The sequence below is a fragment of the Varanus komodoensis genome, unplaced genomic scaffold (assembly GCF_004798865.1).
Source record: "Varanus komodoensis strain SLA01 unplaced genomic scaffold, ASM479886v1 scaffold1, whole genome shotgun sequence".
Classification (NCBI taxonomy): domain Eukaryota; kingdom Metazoa; phylum Chordata; class Lepidosauria; order Squamata; family Varanidae; genus Varanus; species Varanus komodoensis.
The window spans coordinates 23,653,623-23,671,446 of record NW_025335268.1 but is presented as its reverse complement, the minus strand read 5'-3'; the positions used below and the strand labels follow the sequence as shown (position 1 = coordinate 23,671,446).

The 17,824-nt window shown below is 39.0% G+C and overlaps 1 protein-coding gene across 1 annotated transcript in view; it reads left to right on the top strand.

Annotated features, from left to right (window-relative positions):
* Nucleotides 1–209: 209 nt before the first annotated feature.
* CHRM3 (cholinergic receptor muscarinic 3) overlaps nt 210–17,824 on the top strand; it is a 96,355-nt gene continuing 78,740 nt past the window's right edge. The window contains exons 1-2 of the mRNA XM_044419763.1: nt 210–350; nt 15,564–15,829. The gene's annotated coding sequence lies outside the window, so the exon portion shown is untranslated. The remainder of the gene's footprint in view (nt 351–15,563; nt 15,830–17,824) is intronic.

Sequence of the window (17,824 nt, the reverse complement as noted above, 5' to 3'; positions counted from 1 at the left end):
CTCCCTACAACTTCTTAACTCTAGCATTGCACTGCCATTGTCTTCCCTTTTTAATAACAGTAATAGCATTAATAAGTATTTCCTGTTTGTAGATTGTGGCTCACAGCAATTCTTTCTACTTCTTGTTCTGCAATATTTGCGCTTTGGGTAATGCAGAGCGATCTGCACACTGTTGCCAGATTAGACGAAGTAAGCTGATTTTTATCAAGCCACTGGGTAATTCTGACCCAGTGACAATTTTAGTACTGTTCTGTGGCAGCTGACCTGTGTCAGCGAAGGATTTTTGTAGCATCATTATCCTGAGAAATGTCTGTAAATGTGAGTGTTCTTTCAGCATGTGTCCATTAAAGGTAAGAGAAATATCCATAGTGTTTGTATTATATGCCAAGATCTGTTGGTCTTTTACAATTTTATTTTCCTAGATTATGCTGGAACAAAGAGGCTGTGAGAAGCAGTGGGTGTTGCATTTTGCTGTTTCTGATTTACCAAAGTTGTTGCTGTAGTATCCTTTGCATTGACTATTAAAATGGTGAGATTCTTCTGAAAATGGTGTTTTTTTTCTGAAAATGCAATAGCACTGCTATCGAAACATTAAACGTTTGTGTTAAAATGCTTAATATGTATGATAATTTCTTTCAGTTTTGCTTTACAACTGCAGCCCTTTTAACATATTGATGAAGCAAGGCAGTGTGTTTTCCTTAGAATAGTTAGGTTGGATTAGGAAGAACTAATCCTCCATACGACTCAATAGGCACGAGAGGGATTTCAGCAGCTTGTTATTCACCAGAAATGCTGTCTTTGTCCAGTTTTCTTCTATATCTTGGGTTTTTCTTCCACACTTCTCCTAGTCACAAAGGGTTTACATTTCAATAAACAAAAGTTCTGCTTTGTTTGAAATGTTGTTCTTATTGGTCAACCAGTTCATTTTGTTAGACATGGTAACATAGCAGAGATAAAAGGAAATTTTTCAGTCATTCTCTGGATGAATATTTTCATGAGCAAAAGAAAGGGATGCCTGAGCATATTTGAGTATGTGCAGGCAGAGACAGGTCGTTTTGCAGCCTCAAATCTCTTGATAGTTTTTAAATTATTATTAACAGCAGTCCATTTTTAAAAATAACCACTGTGGAGGGGAATTGTGCTCCTTGGGTTCTTGTTAGTCCCTGTGGTAACTTCATTGGGGTACAGACAAAATATTTACCAAAACACATGTTTTATTTTTAAAATGCTTTTGTTTGCTTTTTCAAACACAAAGATTTTCAACTTCATTTCATGATGTTTAAAGGGCTGACCCAAATGTTTGTTGAATATTTGCCATTTGGAGTTAACAGGCTCAGTTAGTACTCTGTACTGATGTGGAAAAGATTGTACAGAATACCTGTTGAAAATGAATAGACTCACATGCATTTATTGTAGCATTTCTGGGCTTCATGGTTTACAAGGGTGGGTCAAAATGCCTTTTGCTCCGTGTGTCCAGAATTATTTCATGGTAAAAGGGAAAAAAAGCTTTTCTGACTTTTTGTGTAAGCGAACTCTGTGGTTTACTAATCAAAATATATACAGCCCCCTCATATGTGAAAACAACCATTATTTTAATTTCTAAACATGTTTGTTCTGGTATATTTTTTAATAGATACAACTAGTATTTTCAAAATGTAAGCAGTCAAGCTTTACAGCCTTACTTAGTACATTATTAAAATGCGGTATTAGTCATGCTGGAGCGGGATCTCTCCAAACTAATACAATTCAATAAAGCAAATGCAGTTTAATTAAGACAACATGCTTCTGGGATTGCATGTGATTAAAGTATCATTTTCATCCTGTGAAATTATTGTCTTTCATTGAATATCATTCCATAAACAAAACCAGACTGAATATTACTGATCAAGACAGAGCATATGGTCTTAGCTGGCATAATTTGAACCGCTAGGCCATAGAATCCTTTCTATTTACAGGCTACAGTTGGAGCTAACTAGTTGACCTCTCAGTTTACCCATTGTTCTGTCATTTCTCCCGAGTGGTCTTATTCGGTCCATTCTGAAAGATTCCCAGGGTTTATTCAAAGGAAGATATTTCTCATAGCTACCTTCCCAGACAAATGCATGCACACCATGTTGGCATGATGACATGTGTTGACAGTTTTTACCAAACCATTTAGGAAATATCCTGCTATGTTTTGATAGTTTAGATTTTCCAGTATTTCAGTCTGATTGCAATCAGAGCAAACAAATTATCAAGGGGCTGCAGTCTCCTCTGTGAAGACTCTTAAGTGTTGTTTGCTTGTTTGTTTTTCTGCATAGACAAATATGTGAAAAAAGGAGATAGGCATTTTTCTTCCTTTCATAATACCAGGACTCAGGCTGGTTGCATCAATGTAAGAGATTGAGGTCAAATAGAAGGAAGTGCTTCTTCAAAGAGACAAGTTAAGCAAGACGTATTGATTTGGATGTGTTTAAAAAGGGACCAGATAAGTTAGTGGTGGGTAAGATTATTGATGGCAACTTGGTCTCCTGGCTAAATGCTATCTCCACTATCAGAGGCAATATACCTTTGTTTTCCAGCTGCTGGGGAACTTGAGTGGGAGGTACTGTTGCACCAGTGTCCTGATTTTGGACTTCCAACAGGCAGCTGTGGCCAGGATGCTAAACTAGATAAGCACTTGCTGTGATTCTGCATGGCTCCTCTTATTTTAGGGTATTTCTAAATAGTGTTGTGTGGGCTGGAAGGTTTTTTGCATCAATCTATTTGGTCTCATTATCCAAAGCTGTGTATGTTCATTCCTGCTGAGAGGAGAAAATGTGGTGGCTGCAGAATCCAGCGTCTTCATTATATCAACTTCACTGAAACCTTGAGGTTATGAAGGAAAGCTTGGAAGGGTTTTTGGTAAAACTTGCAAAATACTGAGTGCTGAAATGAGTCACTGGGCGAGTGTTTAGCACCCTGCATAACACTTTCCTATCTTCCCAAGATTAGTCGAACTTTGTAAAATTTGAACAAGCATTTTCTTCCGGTACACAGTATATCCATTTATATATGCATTGAACTTTTTAGACTAATGACAAAATATCCTCCTTTTCAATTTTCCCTGCATTTTATACATTTTCCACTTGGTGAGAGGCAGTATGACAGCTCAACTTTGCAGCAGGGATTTCTGACTCCATTGACTCACAGATTTTCTGTAGCTGTGTATTCTTTGCTTTGTTTTATCTTAGTTTTTGGAGTAGCAGTTAAAGTTTATTTGAACTTAGTCTTATAGCTCGAATATTTCCTTACTCATGAATATCAAAGTCTGATTCTTAAACAGTATTTGGCTTCTGAATAAATGCTAGGAAACCCTTTCGCACTCTTTTGTTTTTAAGAACGTTTCATGCCACACCTTTTGGGGGTACTGGGGTAGAGTCCAAGAGTCACCATTTTCCTCCTTTTTGTCACCTTTTGTTAAAGCAGAGGCAACAGGTTCCACCGGTCGCTGCCCCAGAACGGGTGTGGGATTATCAGCATGATGCAGTGCATTACATAATGCAGTTTGTACTGAAATGATTTTGTGAAATGAGTAAAAGTTACAGAAAAGGAACTCAGGTTGATTCTGGATAACAGCTGAGGGGAGCTCTCATTTTTCAAGTTAATTCTGGTAGCATTGTGCATTCGGATGCATTATGTGATTTTGGTTTACTCACAAATCTGAATGCTTCAATAGCAACTGGAATAGTAGAAAATGTATCTATTATTGTAGTGGAAATGAAATGCATTCATTTGGAGATGTTCCTAAATATCTAGGGTGTGGTCATCTAATTTATTAAACAGACGTACAGAATTGTCTGTTGTATATAACTGTGGTATTTTCTACAGAAGTAAAAAAAGGAAAACGGCTGTGATATAGCCTTTTTTAATATACTATATCAGGTTTCATATTTTATTTGGATCAAATATAGTGTGAAAGTCTGCACTGTATCAAGAAGTGAATGTTTAAATTGTTATTAAACTTGATCAATTTTAAATTTTCATGTATGCTATCCTCTCCAGTATTTCCTTAGAATTGTTCATAATTATGGTGCTGGTGTACATTAAACTGAACAAGTGGAGGCATTCTATCCCCCCCCCCACCCACACACACACATTTAGTGTGAAGTGTAACATGTGCCAGTCTTTATTTTAGACAAATGACAATATGCAGTCTAGTCAATACGGTTTGGAGAATCTGGAATGAACAGTAACAGAGACACAGACTCATCCCTCAGTTTCAAGATGGAGACAAAGCACAGTTTTGCATTATTTCTCAAGGTAATTCCCCAAGTGGAATTATCATTTCCTCAACCCACTATTTACCTGCAAACTAGGAACAGACCATGGGGATTCCTGATTTGGATATTGTCTGACTTTTCTTTCTCCATCAATTCCTCCAGTGCTTTCAATTTCACTTCATAATATTTTATAGTGATTTTAAAAAATTGAGCCCTGAACCTCGCCTTTAAAATGATTGAGCTGTGTGACCCTGGAGATACCACTTCTGCCTTAGGACTCTCTCGTGGCCTTAGGCGAGCCATTATTTTTCATCCTCATCTGTAACTCAGGAGCCCTTTTCATACAGTCTGTCTAGGGATTCCCTGACTGCTTGTACTCATTAGAAGATCAGAAGAGAATTCATCTCTCTCTCCATGCAGTTGGTATCCTTGCAAAGCATTCCTTACTTCCTTACAGATATAGGTTAACCTAGCCCCATCAGTTTCAAAAACCTACTGTTAGCATAGATAATTGTTTGATATTATGATAATTAGGAATACTTTAAAAATTCTGCCCATCTCAGCTTCTTCCCATCTAAAATATACATTTTGTTGCCACTTTAAGTTTACTTTCATTTTCCTTCTGGTCTGTATTCTAGTATATAAACACATTCACATCAAAGTGGAATGATTTAAGTCATTTTGAAAATCAGCCATTCCATTGATATTTCAAATACTTTTCTTTAATTTTTTTCTTTAATTTTCTTTATTTTTCTTTAAAAGTGGTACAAATCTGACCATTCAACTATACCAGTTTATAACCAAATGGAGTTTTAGTTACATTGCTACAGTTTAATAACAGATCTTTTAACTTTTTGTTGCATTGCACATATTTTTCATGCTTTCTCTTTTTACCTATAGAGGGAATTATCAGAGCTCATTGTGAGCGCTGACCCTGAGAGGTGAGTGAAGTTCCATACATCATCATCATCATCATCACTACATTACATTTCTATACTGCCTGTAGCCAAAGCTGTCTGTATGGTTCACAACATTTTAAGTCACCCATCCAGATTTCAACCAGGCCCAACCTTCTTAGCTTCCAAGATGTGCAGGATCTGGCACTTCAGGCTGTACAGAGGCTACGGGCTCTAACCTTTAGAGATTTCTGCCACCACCCTATCTGTAAGTTCCTTGGCTGGTGGATTGCAGATTAGTAGTGAGCAATGTATGGTGTAAAACTCCCCTCATCCCTTTCCATTGGCTATGCTGATGAAGGTTGAGAGGAGCTGTAGGCAAAAAGTCCAGAGGGCCACAAGTTTCCCACTGTAGCGTTAAGACTGATTCTGAAAACTGAGAAGGTTTCTCGGCATCAGACTTGGCACATGCATCCAACATTGCAAGGCTCAGTGGAAATAAACCATAGGGTATTCTAAAGTAATGAGGCAACTTCCAATAGTTCAATATTAAAATATTTATTTAAAAAGATATGGTTAAAATAGTAAGAGGAAGGTAAACAAAGTACAAAGAAAAATAAATCAGCCGGTTAGTGCTGAACCTGAGCAAACTAAAAGCTTTACACCTGCATGCTAGAACATAAGGGAAGAAGAACACAGGAACTAGCAATGGTCTTCTCACCTATACTGAAGGTATCTGGAGAGTGAATGGGGAAGCCCATGCATTGGGAAGGTGTCCTTGAAAGGCACATCTGCACGAAAACTTTTGCAGATGGGTGCTTTGGCCAATGATCCTTTTAGGTGAGAAATGAGGCTATTTCCTTCTGGGGCGTTGTTTCACCATTCACTGTTCTCCTTTTGGATGCCAGATGTGTTGAACTACACATCCCACTGATCCCAGTCAGCATTAGCACTGGGAAAGGAAAAGGCAGTGTTTATATGAACAGGAATGCATTTATAATTTTCCCCCATAGTGTCAGTTTATGAGGTTAAGTATATGAATATAGGGATTCCTGGAATCAACAATTTTGTCATCTCCTCCTCTTTCTCCCCCTTCGAGTTGCTCTCTTCTGATTCATTCTGCCATGGGTAATTCCCAGGCAAAAAAATGAAATGCCTGAGACTCTTATGCCAAAGGAAAGTGTGATAGTTACTGGACGGACTAGAGCAATTTCATCGGATAAAAATGATGATGTGGTTGTTAATGTTATAGAAATAAAACAGCATGAGCAACTTGCCTTCTGTGTTCAGCAGATGATTCCGGGACTACTACTTCTACCTTTTGCTGGTTGGCAAGGACGAAGAAAGGGGATCATAGTAGCAATTTTGCTTTGTATGCCAGACTGATAACACTGATTGCTATCAATCCATGCTTGAGCCTTCATGGTTGAATGAGGTGATAGTTGGAATAAACATACACTACCTGCCCAGCCTTAGTATCTGGTTGCACTAGACATGTCTGCATCTATTAAACAGTAGATATGTGGCTAGATAAGCACCTGGGAATGTGATATGTTATGTCCTCAGAAGCGATGTTAGTGTTACCTTTTGCTTTTAAATAGACACATTCCGTCCTGGAGAAGCAATATCCTAGTAGTACATCAGACATGGCTATAAAGAAATGCCAAGCTGGTATTTTGAATACAAGTGCCTTTACATAAAATCTCCCAGCAAATATACAATGCCACATAAGTACCTGCACAAAGAAGTGCTAGGAGTACAAAGAGGGGGCTGTTTCCTTCCTTGCACTGGCTTTTCTAGCCTGTGAATTGTATGGATTTGTGCCAGCTCATGTCAACACTTAGCGAGAGTCAGGAATTTCAGTAGTTCATGATGGGCTACTGCAGCTCTTGCCGAACTATCAACCCAGGATCATAAACATGTGTGTGTGTACGTAAGTATATGCCCTGGATGACCAAATTATGGAATATATATTACAACAGGCCCTGGAAGCAGTGGTTTGTAGCACTGTATGCAACCAGGAAGTGTCATTCACCTGGTATCACTTACATTAAAGCCTCTCTCTTACCTGCCTATCCCTTGTCAACTCCCTGGTTCACCCATGCCAAAGTAGAATCCCATCAAAGCACCAAAGATCCTGGACGGAGATGCAGATTCACTTTACTGGGCATTCGAGCAGTCTCATTTCGTACTTCTCGACTTGGCCAGTACACAGTCATTTGTCAGAAGCACTCCGACACTCCAACTGTACTTGTTTTCATAATTAAAGATCAAAATAATTCTATTGGATTACATTAATACATTCTTTTGATCTAAAAAAGGTTCTGTCATGTCCTCAATAAAGTAAACCAAGATCCCACCCCTATATGATTGCACAGATACTATTTCACATTCTGAAAACATTTAATTAACTTTGCAAGAGCATGTCAGATATGAAAACAATCATTTATTACTGTTGTTTGTTTGTCTTGGCTGCAATTACACTGTTGTTTAAGATGAAAAAAGAGGTAAAATTACATGCCTTTCCATGATTAACTAGTAGTTTCAAAATAACCAAATGACCCTTCAAGGTTGTTTATTTTTTCTATACTAACTACTTAAAATAAAGAAACAATCAGGCTAGGATGTATCAACTCGACATACGGAATGGATCTGTTTAGAAGGAGGACAACTGAAGTGGGTACAAAGAAAAATAAAGGAAATTGGGATCATTTTGTTTTTGAAGAGCAACATAGGGCTGGTCTTCCTTTTTCTTTCACCTGAAGCACACGCTGGATCTAATCTCCCTCTACCCTCAGCTGCCCACTGAGTATTTGGGGACACTCATGTCCCCATAATAATTGTCTATGTAGCTGTTCAAATATTGTGACAATCCGAGCTCCTCCACCCTCTGAAACAAGGCCTTCACTCCTGTTCATCATAAGGGCCAAATGGTTGCCCTCTTGCAGACCTGGAAGTGAACTCGGAATGGCCGTTTGGAATGGACCCAGGAGACCAGTCATTTCAGGACAGGTCCGAAGCCAGTTTGGGCTGGTCTCTAGTGGGACCAGCTTGCAGTCTGGTCTCTCCTGCCAGTTTTGCTTCCAACCCATCATCTTTGTGCATAGGAGTAACCAGTGATGAGAAGTAGTGACGCTGTGTCGCACACAGGAGAAACCTTGTGAGGAATGTGCTTGAAGGGGGAAGGAAGCTGATGAACATGCGAAGTACTGTCATTTCCTACTAGAGACTACTGGATTTCCAGTTGCTCTACATCCTGCGTTGAGAGTGCGGGTCTGGCAGAAAGGGTAACCTGCCCGTTTGGGTTTGTCACGTGTTGCTGTGGAATGCTTAAACCTGATGCCACTCTGAGGCTTTTCAAGCAGTCAGCAGGAATCCAAATGAATTTTGAAGGGAGCACGGGCTACTCCTTCAGGTTTGCAATGGGATAGTTTAAAAGTGCTTTCTGGCATATCAGCTAAGTAACTTCCTTACTCAGAGGAAAGCATGATTCTGTTCTTTGCAAACTGTAGGTAGGGGATTGTTTCAAATAATGAGACTCAGCAATCTTAAAAAACAAAGCAAAACAAAACAAAAAACCTTTTGTCGTGGTAGAAGAAATCTGCTAAAAATTTCATTGGCCAAGGCAGCTGGTCTCTCCCCAGTCAGGATGAAGGGCAACATTGCCACAATCTATTTCTGGGTCCCAGCTCATCCCATTAAGGTCTCCTGCCCACCATGCAGAAGCTGGCCATTGGTGTTGTACACAATCTGTCTTCTGCCTGAAGAAGATACAATCCCTTCCAGAAGCAATGAACTTTGGATGCATAAAATACCATGCACTGTCAGTGGACACTCTTAGCACTCGGGTGTTTGAAAATCCCACTATGTGCTTCTTGGAAAGAGAGAGATCCAATAGACACAGCACTCTTAAGGTAACATCTCAATAATGCCCTGTCAAATCTTGCCTCTTGACACTTTTATCCTAGCAGGCAATCCATGCCATCTCAAAAAAGAATAGAAGATCGATCATTCTTAATGTGATAAACTGATTTTGAAACTTTTCTCTGTGGCACAAAGTTTCTGTTTGCTTAGTGGTAGGATGTACACATAGCATTTTCCATCACTGAAACAACTGTCCTGTAATTTTGAACTGACAGGCAGAAATTCAGTACACCTTAAACTACAATGGTTAATTACTTAACTGGTGATCAGATTTGACATTTCCATTTCTAGGCTGACCTAATAAAAATGGTAATTTCCTCCTTGTTGCAAAAATCAGGTTCCGAATAAAAATATTATTTTAACATTACAACAAAATTAGTCAGCAGTCATTAAGGTGTAATGCAAAATCAGCTGAGATTAATTTATTTTCATAAAAATAAATTTCTTTCTCAATAGCCCAGGGCACACTGAAATTCTCTTTCACTTCAGTAGATCTGAGACATTAACAGCATTTGTCTCATTTCTGAAATAATGTATGAAGAAATACATAGCATCTTCATAAAATAAAATTCCAGAAAACCATTCCATACCAATTAAGTTGTTTAATTCATGTACTCATGATGACCTTTTTTGGTATCGCTGCATGTTTCAACATTTTTAAGGGCTTTTTTGCTTTTCTTTACTACTTGAAATGGACTTTGAACTAAGTATACGGAGTATTGAAAGGTATGTGCTTTTAAAATGAAATTGAGTTAATCTTCGGCTCCATCTCTATGGATCAGTGAGTGTCAAAACAACATGTTCTGCCAACTGAAGTGAAGAGGCAAACACAAGACACTAGGATGTTTAAAGGCCACAGTTATTGAGGAACTTGAGTATCCGGCATCTAAGTCAATCTGACCAGCAGGGAGAGGGATCTGTCTCACCCAGCAATTCCTTTCAGGCCCTAGGGAAGAGTCTCGAAGTGGCTCTGCAGCTGCATGGTGCTTTCTTAAGCCTAGCAAGCAAAGTATAGTCCTGGTTCCCCTATTCTCTTAGATGAAAGAGGGGTAAGAGACAGGTTCTTGTTAAGACTATGCCAAGTCATTTTCAAGCTTCCCTTTCATACGTAGAAATAGAAAGGCAGAGATCATGAGCTTGGCCCCTGCTATGTCCTCTCCTTCTTCCTGAAGCCACATTTGTGATGTCGCTAATAGTAAGGGCCAGACAATATTTCTTGTTTTTTTCAAGTCTAGCAATATTAGCACTGGAAGTCTTCTCTTGTAGTAGTGCAGGCGCAGGTTTGCTTCCACCAGCAGAAGCATTCTCTGAGCAGAGTTCCAGTCAAAATCTTGCCGGCAGAAAGGGTGTGAGTTTTTCTCCATTTCTTCTTGGCCACCTGCCAAGCACTGCTTCCTCCACTTTTTTTTAGAGAACCCACTTGTCATCTAGAACAGGCTTCCTGGGACAAAGCAGAAAGCAGAATCAGCCAAAAAGGTTTCCTTCCCCATTCCACAAGCAGGGTTCAATTGATGACTCAGCCTTCCATGAAAGAGGAGTCCTCTTGTTTACCGGAAGAAACACTTGGATTCATGCCAATATATTTTGTTATTTGCTATTCTGCTGCTTTGTATGATCTTGTCATTCAGAGTGACATTTTATAGATGGACTTCTGGAACTGAAAAAGAGAAAAAGGCTTTGAAGTCTTTTGATTGAATTCATAGGATTTGAGCCCAAGTTTCCTAGGTTCTTACCATATGATCCATGGATTTTCTTTGAACCCAAGTAAACTCTTTTGTTTATTCAGTACTGTTCAGCCTTTAGGTACAGAGGTACATTCACCACTGTCCTTGTTGGAAGGAAGCCAAAGCAATATATAATTATCTCTCCTTTGATTTTTAAATGAGTGGCAAGAAATAACTTAAACTTGAGGAAAGTAGAGAAAATCCTGTTGCTGTGATGATCTCAAAAGCAAATACTTCAGCAGTAGGAATAAAGATGCATCCAAGCTCCTATTCCTTCTTTTTTAAATTCTTACTTTGGTCAAAGTGTCTTAATACTTCCACTGTTGTAAATTCACTAAGAGATTATTAAATGTGACTCTTTCTGTGGGATGCACTGTCATTGGTTAAGCATTTGATAAGCAGCCTTTCTACATTAAATGTTTTATCATGCTTTGTATAACTTAAAAAAACAAACAATATTCAGTACTTCAGCACTATGTGCAGAATAATGAATAGAAGTAACTTGATACACTTAACTTCCCTCTCTTGCTCAAGAATAAATATCCAGTATTATACAGGTAAGAGGTAACTCATATAAAACAAGTTTCCCTTGCTTTTGTAACCTCTCATGCCCCCTAAAAGCCTATCATCATCATCATTACAAGACTGCATTTATATCACACCTTTTTCCCTCTTGTGATAACCCAAGGTAGCTTACATAGTTATCCATTCCATTTTATTCTCACAACAACCCTGTGAGGTAGGTTCACCTGAGAGGCCATGACTGGTCCAAAGTCACTCAATGACCTGGTGATCCCACACCTGAATAACCAGAAAAGCCATGGTGAAGGGTGGATAGCTTAGCACAGACCATTTATTCTCTCTGTGCTTTCAGAAAACTAATCCTACTATGCAGGAATATTGAAACTGGGTCTGGACACTGTAACACATAGTAGTAAGCTTTTACCATGGCATCTTGTATCATGCAAGAGAGTGAATAGTGTAAATTGTTAGGTGAATAGATTAACTTTCAGAAAGCTTGAGTTTTTTCAGTGCAAAATTGGATTTCCTCTTGGATTTCCAGCTCCCATTAAAATATGTCCAGACTATATACAATGTTGTTGTTTCCACACACTACACCTCCTCTGCAGTGCAGTGGATATCGCTATATGCTGCTGGATGATACATAATATAGTGGTAATCAGATCACAATGGGTATTATAAAAATGGAGAAAATGGTCATCAGACCTACTACAGATTAAAATGTTACATATATATTTAGAGATGGATAAGAGGTTCATTCCATCCAATTTTTTATACAGAAATACGAACTTGCTGAACCAGAAGTGAGTGGACCAGAAGAGACCTGTGCACCAAAATCCACACTTTCCCAAATTTAGCACTGTAGTTCATCTGTCAAACTAATGTGTACAGGAATGCACACATCAGAGGAAAGTGTGTACTCAAACCCATATGCTTTTTGTGTTAGGGCAAGTGCACATGAAAAAGTGTACAGATATTAATGTGGACTTTAAAAACTCAAATTCATACATTGATTTGGTGTTGGATGGAATCACACTTAAGATTGGAAATGTTAAAAATGAAACAAAACTGAAACTGACAGATTTGCTCATCACTATATATGACTTAAAATTATATTTTGAAACACAGCACAAGCAAATATTTCACATTTTCACAGTCTTGTGACCAGCTCCACCAGCTTTCTTGGAATATATACAGAGATTTATTTTCGGTGAGATCTAATTTCATGCCAAATGCAAACTTCCTATCCATTGTTCTGGTGTGACAGTTATCCACAAAGTTTTCATAAAAGTGCTGTGTGAAAAGTTGTCGGTGTGTTTTTAACACTCCATTTTTTCAGAATGGCTGAGTGCAGCTTATACCACAGAAATTGGTCTTCTGTGTCCTAAAAATTGCTGGAATATATCCACAAAGATCAATTATGGAAATGCTAGAGAAGTTTGCCAATGGTACAATTGTAAGGGGAGTGACTGTTAATGTAAATTATGAGAGGCGAGGGTGATTTTGCACATATTTATCTTTTTTCCCTGATCGAAGCCATTGTTCTGCTAAGGAAGTATGCCAAACTGAAATGAAAGCCCAATATTGTGCAGAGTGATAATTCAGAACATAATATATAGTTCCACCCTGGAACTGTATGTATGCCTACTAGTATATATTTATACACTGAAATTTCCTTGATTATTTTTCCAAGATAAATTGTTGATTATATCCCAGCCCTGTTTCTAGAACAGTTAGTGCCAGTAAACCCTGTGCTCCATTATACTACAGAAGTATTAATGTAACATTACTGATATTTTTGTTTTTGTTTGTATCTCAAATCTATTAAGGCACAATAAAAACCATAGGCTGAGTGGGGAAGACAGAATGGTTAAAACCTGAATGTCACAGTCAATATTAACAGGTTTTGAATCAGAAAGATTGGGAATGATTATGCTGAAAAAAGCAAATCCTAGAAAACAAGATCTTACAGTTTGCTAGCACAGCTGGAATTGTCTTTTCATCCTCCCTGTGTCCATTAAATCTACTCTAGAAGGTCACTCATCTTTAGAAGAATATATAAAAAGCTCTGGCAGGAGAGGAAACTAAGCTACCAGTGGTGTCTATTCTGCTGATGAAAAGGTGCCACAGGTACAACCCAGAGAAACTCAGTTATAAATGATTTGACTGAACAGAACATGGATTGTGTTTTCAGAAGAACAGCACCTCTCAGAAAAATCAGCCATTGCAACTTCATTAATAGTAATTGCTAACAAGTGCTTTAAATGATCACCGTATGTCATGAAAAATAGGTCCATGCTGGAACTTGTTATGTTTTATGCTATTTCATGACTGAAATCCAAAAGAAACTGATACACACTGGAAGTTCATGCCAGTAATCATGTCTGTAACTCCAAGTATTCAAAATCTTTTTTAAAAAGCCAAAATTAACTTTTCTAGATGCTGGAAAGGAGCAATTTAACATGTTCTGCTTAATCTAAAAAAAAGGGAATTTATACCTACAGTATGTACAGGTGGAGCCTGACTACTGGATTCTGCTAGGAAGACTGATAATTGCCTGCAATGGGGGTAAATTGTCTGTCTAGTATAGAAGTCTCCTTGGGAAGCTTGTGCTTCTAGGTCTATTGCACAGCTTGGATCTTTGAGCCTCACATTGTATGGTCTTACAAACTGTCTTTGAGAAATGGATTTTTCTCTATTTGAAAGAAGCAGTTCTGAACATAACAAACAACACTAGCATCAATGTAAAACTAATACAAAGTTCAGAACCTTCTACTTTAGAAGTTTGAGAGGTCTCATTAGCTGACTGATTAAAGCACCTTAGGGGCTTTTCTATATTTCAGGCTTGTTATTCTCATTGTTTACAGGTTCGTTGGATGACATTGTGACCTTCTGCTTTTATTTTTTGTGTCTAACCAGCACTGTTGGCAAGTTTAGGAGCAAAAAAGTCTTAGAATTGGGCATAAGCAAATGCCCTAGCAATTAGGGATAAATAAATCTTCCCATTTTACTTTCTCTCCTTTTATTTAAAATCTCAAGTTCTTCCTCTCCTGTTCATGAAGCCATTTGCAAATACTGAGCCAGTGTGGTGTAATGGGTAAGACTGCAGGAATGGGACTCAGGAGATCTGGCTTCCAGTCCACCCTTAGCCATGAAGCCCACTGGGTGACTTTGGGCCTGTCACTGCCTCTCAGCCTAAGCTACTTCACGGTGTGGTCATTGTGAGGATAAAATGGAGATGAGCAAATCTTTGTAAGCCACTTTCAGTTCCTTGCATAGGAAGGAAAGGCAGAATATAATACAATGCAATAATGATAACGACAATAATAATGGTCCTGCACAGAAATGAACCAAATGAAATTCTCACCCCTCTCCTCCAGCCAATTTTGTTGGCTACAGTTATTTCCAGCATTGAAGAAGATCATGTTCAGCTCTGTGCCATGCAGCTATTAAAAATGGGAAACCAATCAGAAAAAAAGAGATGGTGACCCAAGTTCACTACTATAAAAATGGTTGAATATGTAGGGACCCAAAAAGCTAAGGACTGAAAGCCCTCTGCCAGGATAGATGAATCAGTTGATTTTGCATTCTCCAACTCCTTCTTATTGTTATTGTTATTATTCTAATCTCAAGTTCTTATTACTTAAGTGAGAAGGTTTGGATTGTTTTTTTCTTAAAAGACTTTCTACGGAGCATTATATTCATTTTGTAGGATTGCACCTGACCTTAAAATTGAGTAAGGATGCTACCCTGCAACCCTGTTGTTATCAGGGTGGAGGGCATAGCACGGAAAGAAATATGTCAGGTGCCTCTCGGAAGACACAACTGGGCCATGGAGAAGGGAAAAGGGGTTCATGGGGGGAGGAGGCACAAGGAAGGGAGGAGGCTGGGATGGACCACTCATGCCACATCTCCTTCCCTCTTCCCCCTGACACTTGATCAAGATGGCTGAAAATGGCTGTCTAGCGAAAAGACATAGAGTGCTATTGCTGCAGGTCACTTTGTGCATTGGATGAACAGAATCCTCTTGGTCATCTGAGTCAGAGGCACTGGCCCACACGCCACGTTAGTCCATTGATTCCGTTGACTAAAGCAGTTGAGGAGATACCTGAGCTGCACTGGACTTTTGTGTGAATAGATATCCAAGTGATTATACAGCTTACACTTTCTCTAAAGTACCATTTAAATTGTGTTGCTCTTCACGGTTCTCATTCCTGGGGGAAAAAAAACATTTTTGTTTGCATTCTTTTCTCCAGATCCTCCACATGATCCATGGGCTGGAAGAAAATGTTTGGGACCATCTCCAGTTGCTCCAGTCTCCTGTTTATTGCACTCCGTTGAACTCTTCTAAATTTGTGCCATGTTCTATGGTACATCTTCATAATATACAATGTGCCATGAGCTGTTCTTGACTTGGATAATTCGCCACACTTCTCACTCCATCAAAGAGAAGCGCAGTGGTCTATGGTGGATTCAGCACGCTTGAGCAACCAAATACAGCACCCTGGGCTTATTCTCAAAGGTAGGATCATTGAAGGCAACTGAAAAGAATGGATATGAATTTATTAGAAGTTTGAAGGATTATTAACATTATGTATCCCAAAACTGAAGAATTTCCAGAGCTAAAATATATATTTAAGTTTTTCAGTAAATATGGAGGATTGTTCATTCTGCTGCAGAATTGCCTTTAAGTGTGCTTCCCTTAGAACATCACACTGTATTATAGATCAGTTATGATAATCCAGTGTAATGATACTTAACGTTCATTTATACTGCATAATTTCAGGGCTACAGCTCCACCTGAACTCTAGCTATTTTCCCACTTGCTTCATTGTAATTGGCTCAGATGTATTCCAGGCTGCTGGCCAGACCCTGCAAGGGGGAAGAGGGTGCTTGGGGGTGATTGTGTCAACCACCTGGGCCATCTCTGTATTCCACAAGAAACTGGGCTACAACAGGAGTGCCAGTCATGGCAACCAGAAATTCCCCCACAGGCCTCTGGAATCCATCAAGATCCATTCATCTCTGGGGGCAGACCAACTTAATGGGGTCCTCACTCTTGTGAAGGTGAAAAGGGATCAAGAGTCCAAAGCTCAAGAGGAAGTGATCTAAACATGACAAGGAGGTTGTTGTCAGACCCCCTACTACCAGATCACCATCTTCCTGCCTAGTCAAGAAAACCACATCCAGAGTGTGTCCTTCTTCATGTGTTGGGTTGGTGACATGTTGAGACAGTCCCATGGTTGTCATGGCTGCCATGATGTCTTGACCTGCCCCAAGTTTATTAAGCTTGTCTTTCCTAAAAGTTGGGCTTTAACAAACCCCAACCACTTTTTTCTAACACGTTCTTAGGAAAACTTTTCTGTCATCTCCAAGCACTATTGCCAATATCTTTAAAAGAACCATTAATGTAGCAATCATTTATCCTCAAGTATCCAATCAGTTTTTAGCTTAGACCACCTTTACAATTTGTTTAGATTAGACAGATAACTATAGAACATTCTTTGACACTTGCTTTTTAACACATCCAAGCAGATCAAGAACAGGTTGTAAACTAGGAATACATACTTCAGCAGTCAACATTTTAATTGTAACGTAGTAAACATATGCATTTCCATATGTGAGAAATTGATAAGGGAATTTGGTGTGATCCTACATCATAAGATAGCACCTGGAAAACACATTAATTAGCAAACATGTTGTAAACAGCACTAACTCATATCTTCTTCAAGTACTGTTTTATGCAAAAGAAACACTATAATTTCCCCCATACACACACACACAAAGCAGCATAACCCCCCCCCAGAACAAAACTCATGACTTTGAGCCTTTAAGAGCACTTTACGAAAGTTATTCTTAGAAGCTGAATATTCAGAAAAAGATTAAATTAATAACTTTTTCACACAATGTATTGTTAAATTTTAGGATTCCTCACTGATGCAGTGAGGGCCACCAGCCTGAATGGCTTTAAAATGAGGCAAATTCATTACGACCATCTATAGCTGCTAGACATGGAAATGATATCTCATCTCCAGTATCACATGCAGTATACCTCTGCATGCCAGATGCTGGGGAGCATAGACTGTAGAGTGCCATTGCCATCAAATCTACTCCCCCCCCCCCCCGCAAGTATCCGGCTGAGCACTGTGTAAACAGCTTGGGTGGCAGTGGGGGCTACAGAAGTCTTGTGTTTGCTTTAGTGCAGCTCTCCTAATGTTCTTATTCCTTGGAACAGCACATTCTGGTTATGTCACCTTATAATCTGAAGGGTGAGGTTATTCAGTTTGAATATATAAAGCTGCCACATTCAACATCACATCACTTGTCAATCTAGCCCAATGGCCAGCAGTTCTGAAAGGACATTCCCAGCCCAGTTCTCCAGTCTTTTCAAAAGGAGATTTAGCCAAGGCTTGAACCAGGAATGATCTGCCTGTAAAGCTGTCCTTGAAACTGTGGCTCCTCTCCTGCAGTACTTTATATAATTGAATGTGTAGTGCCATGCTTCAGATTCATAAGC